The following is a 13,021-nucleotide window of genomic DNA, read 5'->3' on the forward strand; positions in this document are numbered from 1 at the left end:
GCCTAGGAATTGGAGGTTGCTGTGAGCTGTGTGAGGCCACGGCACTCTACCGAGGGCCATAAAGTGAGACTCTCTCTCTAAAAATAATTCTCCTGGTTTAAAATATCACCTTGCTATTTCTTCAAGGTTGTTAAGTTCTTATTTCTTAATGTACAGCTTTAACTCAGTTTAAAGTCTTCAAGCATCAGTTAACATCATATTTTAAATCTTTTATTTTCTTTTCCTTTTTGGCATTACTTTTCTTTTCTAATTTGTCTCTTATTTGTGAATGTTTCAGTCAATCGAATTCAAATTAGAAAGCCTCCTCTGGTCCTGCCCTTCCTTCTGGCAGCCCCAACTATATCTGCATTTTTCTTTTGCATTTAATGTTGGTTTTTGAAGAGCATTCTATTAACTTTTATTTTCATAAAAGTTTGAAATCCATAGTCTCTAATTGTTTTAATTAATTTCTTTTGGCCGCAAAGAACAAACTCTTTCCAATTACCTCAAGTGATGAGCATTTGATTGTGACAAATGTACAAATAAGGAAACCAGAATCTCAGCCACTTGGTAGGGCCAGCCATCCTGTCAGTACTACGAGAAGTCCTCAGGAAGAGCTGGAACTCCTGTGCCTTATAGGCCCTAAAACCAAAAGAAATATAATAAACATTCAGAGGCAAATGTAGTATCAATGTGGGAATCTTTATGCTATGCCTGGTTACATGTAGGCTAACAATATGTGAATTTCAAAGTTAAGAAGAGAATTGTATGAACATCTAGGAATAAGAAGGGAGCCCCTCACAGGGGAAATGCCATGTTCAGGGAACCCGGATTCCTCCACAGCAACTTTTGTTACAGAAGACAGAAGAGCAAGGTTGATGTGGTTATTTACAAGTGTGGTCCATAAACCAGCAGCAAGGGCATTGCTTGGGAGCTTACCAGAAACGCAGAGTATCAGTTGTTACTCCAGAGGTATTGAATCAGAATCTTCATTTTGACCGTATGTACAGATGATTCCTATGTACATTAAGGTTTGAAAAGCGAATCTACATAGTCCTGAAGGAAAGAAAATTGTAATGCAACTTTAAAAAACCCATCTAAGCAGTTTGTCTAGTGTAAAGGCAACAAATTAACATTCTGAAAGAACTAAAGCAGTGCCTCTCAACCCAGCCTGCTTCTTTAACCTTTGTTTACAACTTTCTTTGGTCTTTTAATTTTTTTCCTAAGAGAACCTGTTCATGTAATTTCTTGGAGAGTGGAGCTATTAATATGTGTGTTAGGCTCACTTGAGGAATCAAATACCGTTAGATTGATTTTACCCTCGGACAACCTGATTGAATTGGTCACCCAATGGTGTTTCAGAAGATCCCAAGTTCATCACAGTTGGCAGCCAAGGTTGAGAATCACGGAACCAAGGGAGACCAGATCCATGCTTTCTTGAAAAATTCACTAAAAGATGGATACCAGACAACACAGAAATGAATCAAAATAAAGAACTCACAAATAAAGAAACTGGTAAGAAGTCACAAATGAATCCATTTAAAAACTACAACTATTGTGGTATATGTACACCATGGAATATTATGCAGCCTTAAAGATGGAGACTTTACCTCTTTCATGTTTACATGGATGGAGCTGGAACATATTCTTCTTAGCAAAGTATCTCAGGAATGGAAGAAAAAGTATCCAATGTACTCAGCCCTACTATGAAACTAATTTATGGCTTTCATATGAAAGCTAAAACCCAGTTATAACCTAAGAATAGGGGGAAGGGGGAAAAGGAGGGGAGAGAGGAGGGAGGTGGGTGGAGGGAGGGTGATTGGTGGGATTACACCTGCGGTGCATCTTACAAGGGTATATGTGAAACTTAGTAAATGTAGAATGTAAATGTCTTAGCACAATAACTAAGAAAATGCCAGGAAGGCTATGTTAACCAGTGTGATGAAAATGTGTCAAATGGTCTATAAAACCAGTGTATGGCGCCCCATGATCACATTAATGTACACAGCTATGATTTAATAAAAAAAAAAAAAACTACAACTAAGTAACTGGGAACTTTGGTTAAAGCATATCAAGATTGGGGCTACAGGAGGCAAGTGTGCTGTTGTCTACTCCCCAGATTTCTGTTTGGTGCACCGTCTCAGCAAATGTTACTTTCTTATCACTTCTCCGGGTTTCAAACTACTGATTCTTGCTCCCAGTTCTTTTTTTTTGCCCATCTCACCCCTGTGGCTTTTCCTCAGCTGGGAGACTTAACAATGGAAATGGTGACTTATCTTGGCCACCTGCTCTGAAACTAGGTTTCTAACAGAGAGCCAGAAACGTGGACTAGGGGGAGGCCAGGGAAAGTCTAGTGCTCTTGGATTACACTTCGAGGGATCAGGATTGGGTTTATATAATCTGTACAATTTCTGCCTCTCTGGGACCCTCTCTGGCAGATTCCAGCACTTCCGCCACCCCAGCCTCTGGTCTCTTCCTCTTTCACTCGGAGGGACTGCCATACTGGGCTTGGATTCTGGTCGGTCACCACAGTCAGGAAAACGTCCCCAGGCAGACAGCCAGGATTATCATCAGGTTTACCTCTTATATTTCCCTGCCTTTGGGGATCGATGGCAGCCTTGTGTCACCGACTATGCCTTGCGTTGCTTATTCTCTAATGTCTGAAAACACTGGTCTTAGACATCTTGTCCAGTTTTACTTAATGCGTGGGTTTCAGATACTCCATCATAGACAGAAGTGGACATGCTGGGTCTTATATTGGATAATAGTATTATATTAATATGAAATTTCCTGACATTGGTCATTGTGGTTATGGAACGACTGCTTATTCTTAGATATACATGATAAAATACCTAGGATTATGATGTCTGCAACTTACTTGCAAATGGTTCAGGTACAAATAACACAGATAGCAATAATATGTATATGTAAATTTCTAGAGGGAACCAGAGAGAGAGATTGATAAAAACATATATGGAAAATGCCATCAGTGGGGAACCAAGATGAAGTGTACGTGAGAATTCACTGTAGGATTTTTGTAACTTTTCTGTAAGTTTGACTTTTTGCTTTCAAAATAAAGAATAAATCATCCCTTTGAGGGTGGACTGGACTTAATGACTCACTCCCAAAAGTTAGAGTGGAAAAAGCTGAGAGGCGCCACCTTAACCAAGTGATGGTGGTTACATCACCAGCACATCATGTGGCTATCATGCACCCGTTGGCATGATGAGAAGGGCACTGCACCTCTGTGGTTTTCTCACTCAAAACCCATATTAAGAACAAACGCTCTTAAAATATTTTTTCAAATTGGGTAAATATTAGCCATTTCATTTTATTTCCACCTACATAAGGAGCATCTGTCTCTAGAGAAATGATGACGTGTTTATCGATTTCATCCCAATTTTATAGTCCAAGACAAATTTATGGTATTCTTTTTTTTTAATTTATTTATTTTTATTAAACCATAGCTGTGTACATTAGTATGATCGTGGGGCACCATACACTTGGTTCATAGATCGTTTGACACATTTTCATCACATTAGTAAATTTATGGTATTCTTACTGTGGTTTTTCTTTTCACGTGTAGTTCTCTTTTCACACAAATGTCGGTGTTACACTAAACCAACTCTGTTCAGAACATCTGAAGGAGGAAGGAGGCAGAGGAAAGCCTTGAGTCTGGCTTTAAGGAGGGAGGCAGGGAGCCTGCACTAAGGAACACAGGAAGCAGCCTCCAGAAGCCAGGGGCAGCTTTCTGCCGACAGACAGCAAGGAAGCAGGGACCTCTGTCCTCAGTCTGGGGGAGGTCTGGGGAAGAGCCTTCCAAGCATCGAGAACAGGAACTGTGAGGGTCTTGCACTGGGAGCCAGTGAGGCGCATCTGAGGAACAGCAAAGGAGGCCGGTCTGGCTGACACAGAGCGAGAACTGAGCAGATCTGTAGGAGAGGATGCCGGAACAGGTGGGTTTGCCTTCTCTATTGTGAAATCAGACTGACTGCTCTCCCTACCCAAGCCTGGAGGAAGATAACCTCCTTGACCTTTTTCAGACTGAGAATGGGATGCTCAGCCCACTGTCTTCCACTACTTACCTCCATCCACATGAATGAGGGTTTGGGAGCATCCTCATGGTTTGGCCACTTCACCTCCACTCTCATACCCAGGCCTGCCCGGCCATCCCCTGGTTGCCCTGTTTCCAGGAACTGGTCATCTAGGCCTGATGAGCTGGCTTGCCATGGCTCTGGCCCCTTTGGAGGTCAGCATGGCTATATTCCTTTATAGCCAGTACTGTTGCTGATACCTGCCTTTCAGAGATTAAGATTCCTTTCCTGGCAAGTTTGTTGTAGCAAGAACCCTGATGTGCTGGGTTTTCTAGTAGAATTCAGCATCAGCCTGCAATACATCTGGAATTTTTACTCCTGAACTCCCCACATGCATGGTTTTAGTCATTTTATCTTTCTGACTGTTAGGCAAGATATATTTTGGCAGACATAAAGATGGTTGGCCATTTATACGTCCGTCAGGTTCCAAAGCACTGTTCTCATGCATCAGAGACTACATTTCAGGAAATGTTTTCCTTTAATTCTATCTGGGTCTACAACAGACTGGATGTGATTTGTCTTAACATTGGCAGTTTCTGCCCAAGGCACTTGGTTGGTTTGGAGTGAATAACCCTTCTCCCCCGGCTTTTTCCCTCATGTGGGAGAATACTGCTCTCCCGCCTGCTCAGAGAACAAAGTAATTGAACTAGAATAGGACAAAAAGAACACCTCCTAATTTCTATTCCCCCAAAAGTCCCCACTTGGAATACTTACATTTATAATTCCTGCTCTTGAAATTGATGTTGAGGGTGGGTTATTCAGTCCTAGTTAATTATTACTTTGAGTATCCCCAGTACCTAGCACCATGCCTGGCATTCAGTAAGTATTTAAAAATTTATTCAGGCAACCATCTGCTCATAAAATGAATGGCCCTTCTCCAATTTTTATGTCTCTAAATAGGAATTAGGTAAAATTTGGTGGTGCTGACCATTTACTATGTACTTGAGAGAAGCCTCGAATCACCTTTCGCTTCATGGATTGAAAATACTATAGAGGATGTTGTATCTCATGAGAATCGTATACTTTACACTTGTTAAAAATTGATAGTAAATTAACTACAGAAACTTAAATAAATTTTAAAAGTGAGCCTGAAGAAAGAAACTGATGAGATATTTTATCATGTTTTATAACTGGGGAAAAAAAACCACCCAAGTCTTCCAGATGGATGCATTTGCATCCTCCATATGATTGCAGACATCAACTGAGCTCTCAAAAAACTTCCTTATAGTCCCCACCAAGGTTGTGAGATCAGGCAATACAGTGTCTCAGGACCAAGTCAGGGGAGTAAACTTAGGCAGGGATTTATAAGGGTTATTTCCTTTCTTACACTGCAGAATTTCCTATAGAGATTCAGCTACCCATCACATCATTAGAGCTTCTGAAATCCATAACAAGCAACAAGTTATTAGATACAAGTAATGGACACAAGAATGGAGAAGCAAGAATCCAGTGTACTCAATTCTGATATGAGGACAATTGATGACAAAGTGGGGGGTGGGGGAATGGGAGAATGGAGAGACGGAAGGAGGGAGAGGGGTGGGGGGTCCTGGTGTGTGACCCACCTTTTGGAAGTGGGACACAATTATAAGAGGGACTTTACCTAACAAATGCAATCAGTGTAATCTGGTTCTCTGTACCCTCAATGAATCCCCAACAATTAAAAAAAAAATCTCTTGTTAAAAAAAAAAAAGTAGTGCAATAAGTCTGCAAATGACATTTCCCCCCCAAACATAGAGATGTTTGGTCTCCAGGAGTCTTAATCAGCTTGGATGCTATAACACAGCGCCATAAACAGTGGCTTAAACAATAAACATTTCTCACAGTTCTGGATGTTGGAAGTCTGAATCCGGGTGTCAGCGGGGCTGGGTTCTTGGGGAGGGATCTCTTCTGAATTCAGACTGCTAACTTCTCACTGTGTCCTCACGTGGCAAAAAGAGCATGCGCTGGACCCCTGATGCTTCTTCTCATGGCCTAATTATCTCCCCAAAGCCCCGTGTCCAAATATCATCACGTTATACTTTGACATGTGATTTGGGGGGGGAACACAAACATTCACTCCATAATAGGAAGGATTGAAGATTTTTGTTCTCCTTCTGGGCCTTGGCATCTTGGACAGATGGTATTTGCTTATTAAACCTGGAGTGATTTCTATGTGGAGCTGAGTATTCTTGACATGTTCCTTTAAGGATATTGCTTTAATCCAAAAGTGCTCCCTCCAATATTCATTTTCAACAGAGAAGACATATCCAGATGTCATCTAGACAAAGGTAATGTGTTTAGAATGTACAAATACAGTAATCTCTATGCAAATTATCTTCAAATGATTGTAAAAACATCATCAAGGTAGACAAAACAAAGGCAAAAATAAGGTAAGGTGGGGAGAACAGGACTGTCCTGCTAAACACAGCTCACTCCATCCTGTTTGAGTATTCTGTTTGTAAATTCTACTTAGATACAAAAGACCTGGGGTCCACATCCTGACTCCAAATCCTGGCTCCACCACCTAATCAAATAAACTTGGGAGAATCACTTACACATCTTTATGTTTCTTATCTATATACTGGGGATGGTGATGACACAAGGTCCACCTTAGAGTGTGGGGGGTCCAGAGCTTTGCAAATGTTAAAGCTCTAAACTTACAACAATCGTAACTGGTTTTGCACTCTAGCATGGAGGCCAAGAACACAAAATATGAAACAGGACAGCCTGCTGTAAGTCTCACTCATCAGCTTTGTGAGCTTAAGCAAATTACTTTCCTGTGTTTTCTCATCTGTAAGGAGGATGACTTAAATGAGAGTAGCATCCTTGTAGGATAGTGAAAGGGATTAATGACGTCATCAAAAAATCTCTGGTATGTCTTTTAGGGTGAGTTCAGGGGTCATGCAATGCCGTGGAAAGACCAGAAGGAAGATGAGTGTAGCTTCCCTTTGGTATCATGGGTCAGCATGCCCCAGTGGCACCAAGCTGCAGGCTATGCTGGTGCCCTCTGTGATATACGTTGACCCTGGTCTTTGTTCTCTCTCCAGACAACATGACCAACACTAGCTGCTGTGTATATCCTTACCCGGTAGGTTGTAAAAACTAGTTTTCTTGGTATCTTGCCACCTAATGAGTTCTCATCTGCATTTTTTCCGGGTCAGACGATCATGAGTTTTTGGGTTCACTGTGGTCAGAGTCCATAGCCATCTGTCAGAGATTCACTTTGCTAATGAGATAGTTCCCAAGTTTTTCAGGAACTTTTATCTGTTGCTGAGTAACAAGCTCTAGTGCCTGTATCTAAAACCTACACAGATCTGCAATTTTTGTCAAATAGAGCAATTGAGAAATGTCTGCTCAGGTCATTTACTCATTTTTAACTTTTTGTTTTGTGGTTTTCTGTTTGTTTTCTTGCTGCTGTTTTTTCTCCACTGTGCTAAAGGGAAGGAGTGCCTCTCATCACAGAGATCACCAAACACACCCTGACAAATTTGTAAATGCCCCCTAGTGGATGGAACTGCCTGAGCCGAGAACCACCCTGAGAGTTTAGGGTAAACTGGGACAAGAGAAACTTTATCAAAGTCTTGCCAGACAGCCTGGTATTTACAAAGGTGGTTTCTTAGCATACTGTTTCATGTAACTTTCAATCTACCTTTTATAAAATTTTTATTTGGAAAATTGTGTTAAAACAAATGAATACGATATTGCAAGCTATGTTTAGCCAACATATGTGTAAGGCAATGTCATTTATCTTTGCCCTGAGTAACTTTTTTTTTTTTTTTCAGAGTCTCACTATGTTGCCCTCAATAGAGTGCTGTGGCATCAAAGCTCACAGCAACCTCAAAGTCTTGGGCCTAAGAGATTCTCTTGCGTCAGCTTCCTGAGTAGCTGGGACTACAGGCGCCTGCCACAACGCCTGGCAATTTTTTAGTTGCAGTTGTCATTGTTAGCAGGCCGGGGCCGGAATCAAACCTGCCTGCCTCAGTGTATGTAGCCAGCGCCCTACTCACTGGGCTACCTACGGGCAACAAGCCTGTGCTGAGTAACTTTATAAATATACCTTTACTATACCTAGTATAGTATTTACTTTATAAATATACTTTACCTAGTAAAGTCTAGACTTCTAGATTCTTGTTCACAGGACATTCTGATTCTTCAATAACTCCAGCTAAGTTGAGTGACTGAGTGTGGATTTTGGTATGTTTTTTCCCTGGACTGGGCAATTTCCCTCTAAAATCTGAACTCTTCATGAATTTCAAAATTGTTATTGCTTGATAACTACTTCGTGGCCTCAGTTGTTTCTTCTGATCAAATTCATAGTAAATAAAAATGACCCACTACTCCCAGGCTGCAAATATAGAGAAACTGTATTTAAAAAGCTCTTTCAGACTATGTTACTTTGTCACTTCAGAAAGGAGCCTTGGAGTGTGAGCAGATAAAACATGTTCACTGCTATTTCTTTTATGGCAAAGAAACGACTTAAGTCTTTTGAGTAAGGGGCCCATCCTCTTTCTAAACCAATGTATCAAAGTAAATTAGTATAAAGACAAAAAGCAGATTTCTTAGGTAATGAGTATCTTTTTATTTCCTCAGGGTTTCTCCAAGTAAGGGTTCACTCTAATACTGAGGCCTTGGAGCCCTGGAAGTCGGTGGACGGTAGCTGCTGCCCCCTAGTGTAATATTCCTGGTTACTGCAGGCATGGGATTCTTGAAACACCCAGCCTCAGCGCCGGCCCCCCAACCTTGGCACAGCCAAATGAATGGGAAAGAAATTAAGGCGCTTTGTTTAAACGATACAGGTGATTGGGAAAGTTATAGTATATTATTCTTTCAGAATGAATAGTCAGAACACTGCCTTCAATATCCATGAAATAATAAGAAAACAGTAGAAGATCCAGTTTAATTTTTTTACAGGTCTAGTAATAAATTTGTTTTATTCACTTTAAACAAACAAAAAAAATTTTTAAAGCTGTATCTGAGTTCCATGTGGCTTTTCAAAGGGTATCCTGAGCCTCTTTTGATCTTTCTTTGGTGACCACCCTAATTGGCATTATCCTGTTGGAATCGTAAAATTACTTCTTCTCTCCTCTCCTCTCTGTCCCCTCCTCTGTGGTAGTTAATTTCAGGTGTCAGGGTGACTTTCTGGGTGTGTCTATGACAGCCTTTCAGATGGGATTAGCTGGTACCTAGGTAGACTGTCCAGAGCCCTCCTGGTGTGGGTGGACACCAGCCACTCGGTTAAGGGGACTGAATAGAACCAAAAGGCCCAAGGAAGAGAGAATTTGTGCTCCCTGCCTGACTGCTTGAGCTGAGACATTGGTTCTTGCCTGTGTGTGGTCAGACTGGGACTTAACACCATTCTGGTTCTCACGCCTGGGCTTCAGACGGGAATGTACACCCAGCTTGCAGATGGCAGACTGTGAGACTTCTCAGCGTTATAATCGTGTGAGCCAATGCAGTGTGATAGCTCTCTTTCTAGAGACAGAGATATAGATACACATGTCCATCCATCTGTCTGTCAGTCCATCTGTCATCCTATGGGCTCTGTTTCCCTGGAGAACCCTCACTAGTACGTCTACAGTAACTTTTCTCTTTCCTTTTCTCTTCCCTGGATGTAGGGTAAACCAGCTGTTCCTTCCTTTTCTGAACACTTAGTACATCTGTTTCTACCAGATCTTTACTCTCCATTCACATCTGCAAAGAAAATTGGTGCCTGTGGAGCTCTTTATTCCTTTGTATAAATCCATATTCCAAGCCATATCATTCTTTTCCTGCTTGGAGAACTTTCTTTACCATTTCTTATAATTCCAGCTTGTGATGATGAATTCTTTCAACTTTGTTTATGTCACTGCAGGTTTTCTGAGAGACAATGATGATCGTCACCATTAGCCAGGTGTGAGATTCATGTCTGAATGCATGTGTCTTCCTGTTCTGATGACGTGATTTTTTAGTACACTCAGCTCATGGCCTTGACCAGTCAGTTGGTCAGTTTACCACTGTGGACCCAAAGTGATACGACTGGACACTATTCAGTTTTCCTACATGGAGGTTTCAGTGGATTTTGCTTCATTCGTAGAGGTTTTTTTTTTTTGAGATAACACAATGTTGCCCTTGGTAGAGTGCTGTGGTGTCACAGCTCACAGAAAACTCAAAAACTCGGAGGGAGGTGGGTGGGGCCTTGGTGTGTGTCACACTTTATGGGGGCAAGACATGATTGCAAGAGGGACTTTACCTAACAATTGCAATCAGTGTAACCTGGCTTATTGTACCCTCAATGAATCCCCAACAATAAAAAAAAAAAAAAAAGAAAACTCAAAAACTCTTGGGCTTAAGATTCTCTTGCCTCAGCCTCCTGAGTAGCTGGGACCACAGGTGCCCACCACAACGCCTGGCTATTTTTTGGTTACAGTTGTTATTGTTTAGCAGGCCAGGCCCAGCTCGAACCCACCAGCTCTAGTGCATGTGGCCAGTGCCCTACTCACTGAGCTATGGGCGCTGAGCCATTCAGAGAGGTCTTTATGAAGAAATGAAGTCCTGCCTCTCAGCAGTCATTGAAAGCTCTATATAATTGAACTGTAAGTCCAAACCACAGACCTGTAAGAGTTAAAAAGAATGGGAGAACTGTGCAGCCCAATCCCTGCTGATTACCCTGCCACCATACACATAGCTTCCGGCTTTCTTTCTTTCTTTTTTTTTCTTATTGTTGGGGATTCATTGAGGGTACAAGAAACCAGGTCACACTGATTGCATTTGTTAGGTAAAGTCCCTGTTACCATCGTGTCTTGCCCCCGAAAGGCTTCCGGCTTTCTTACTCTATAGTTAAGGAAGCTGAGGCGTCAAGTAGGAAGTCAGCCTCGTTTGCCACTTGTATGTAACAGAAGCTGTGTTTGACGTACCAAGGTGATGTTCCTTTCCCTCAGCTTATTTGTCCTTGTCAGGGAGCGTAGACAGGATAGGTTCAGTAAGTCTGAGGCTAGAGAAGGAATAGGATCCAGCAGCACATTAACTTCCAAACATGCAGGAACATTTTCCTTTAGCCTTGGTTCACTTGGTTCCCTTTAGCCTTGATTGTCTGTCTTTGAGTTCATAGCGACCAGGAGAGTGCCTAACACATAGTAAGTGCTCAGTAAGTGCTTTTTATTATTATGTGATAAATATTATTGATTATAATTCCTGGTTAAGAGATTAATGCTGAGTAAAAAAAAAATTTACAGAGTGAAAAAACATCTAACATAAATAATTTAGGAAGGGGATAGTGAGAGAAAACTAATTTTTTTTGAAATGTAAAAAATGACTGCAATGACCATGTCTTTCATGAAAGACCTAGATGTAAAAGTGTTGATCTCTACTTAAGAGAATACAGCAGATACCACACAGCCATAACTATGACCACCCAAAATCACAAAGAGAAGGTAGGAAATAAAATGAATGAATAAGACTTTTTTAAAAAAAGTATTAAATATTAGCAAGAGAAAAGTGACCTAAGAGTAAGCATAAAGTGATACTTGTCAAAGCTAGAAGAAATTTTATTTATTTTATTTTATTTTTGAGACAGAGTCTCACTCTGTCACCCCGGGTAGAAATGCAGTGGCATCATCACAGCTCACAGCAACCTCAGATTCCCAGGCTGAAGTGATCCTCTTGCCTCAGCCTCCCAAGTAGCTGGGACTATAGTCACCCACCACAATACCCAGCTAATTTTTCTATTTTTACTAGAGATGGGGGTCTTGCTCTTGCTCAGGCTGGTCTCGAGCTCCTGAGCTCAGGCAATCCACACGCCTCAGGCTCCCAGAGTGAAATTTTAGACATCATCATGGCCAGCCTTTTATTTACAGACAATCATGCTGCAGCCCAGAGGAGTGAAATGGCTTTTGAAGGCCACACAGGAAGTAGCAGAAAACCAGGCCTACAAGCTGGTTTATCTTCACCACAGCTCTGCCCACTCTTTAGCCTCTTCAAAAGTTTTCTCTTCCATATAGGATGTCAAATAAAAACATAGACTTGGGGTAAAGATCCAGAACAAGGGAAAGTAAAAGGTAATTGGTTGTATACACCAAGGGTTTTTTCTTTAAGGTAAATTAAAATCAGACTATTAATATCTATAGGAGATCTTCCCCCTAAATTTGAAAGTCTTCCAAGCAACCAGAGTTTCTCAGTACAGGCAGAAATTTTTTAGTGAAATTTAGTGGCATGAAAACAAATCTTAAACTTTAAACAGATGGGAATTTGTGGACTGATTACAAGTAATATTTACGGTGTCACAAGACCAAGCTCTAACAGAGCCAAAACAGAGTCTCCTGCAGAGGGCAGAGGATGGCCAGTGGGAGACAGTGCTGCTGTGGTGCAGCGTGTGAGCCTGGGAGGGAAGACCCTTTCCTGTCCTGCTCTGTTAGAGAAATGGAGACTGCTGCAGCAGTTTGAGGACAAGGAAAAATGTTCTCCATGCAGACAAACTTTCCAGCTCTTTCTATACACATTCTCTGTGTGGCAGACCAGTTTGAAGAATGTTCTAAGTCAGATAAATGGAATGTTTATAGCAGCTCAATTCACAATGGAAAAGATGTGCAAATAATCCAAGTGCCCATCAACCCATGGATGGATTAATAAACTGTGGTATGCATATACTATGGAATACCATTCAGCCACAAAAAGATGGAGATTTTACATCTTTTGTATTTACCTGAATGGAGTTGAAGAACATTCTTTTTAGTAAAGTAACTCAAGAATGGAAAAGCAAGCATCCCATGTACTCAATATTAATTTGAAACCAGGATGAGGGGAAAACACAATCAAATTCAAGTAGGGGAGATGAGGGGAGGGGAAAGGGGACTTGGTAACCTCCCACGGAACAGGTACAATGTAGGGAGGTATATGGCACACCTCCTGGGTGAAGAACTCAAACGTGCAACGCAGATGCTACCTAGCAAACACAAATAATGTAACCTAATCATATGTGTACTTATATTAATTCA

General features: G+C 41.3%; 1 long non-coding RNA gene across 1 annotated transcript; it reads left to right on the plus strand.

Annotated features, from left to right (window-relative positions):
- The first annotated feature begins 1,410 nt into the window (after window positions 1-1,410).
- On the plus strand, window positions 1,411-5,525 carry LOC128561116 (uncharacterized). Its single transcript, XR_008373204.1, has 3 exons — window positions 1,411-1,494; window positions 3,566-3,935; window positions 5,408-5,525. It is a non-coding gene; the product is annotated as an uncharacterized LOC128561116 (long non-coding RNA).
- Window positions 5,526-13,021: the final 7,496 nt, after the last annotated feature.

Source organism: Nycticebus coucang, chromosome 12, assembly GCF_027406575.1.
Source record: "Nycticebus coucang isolate mNycCou1 chromosome 12, mNycCou1.pri, whole genome shotgun sequence".
Taxonomy (NCBI): Eukaryota; Metazoa; Chordata; class Mammalia; order Primates; family Lorisidae; genus Nycticebus; species Nycticebus coucang.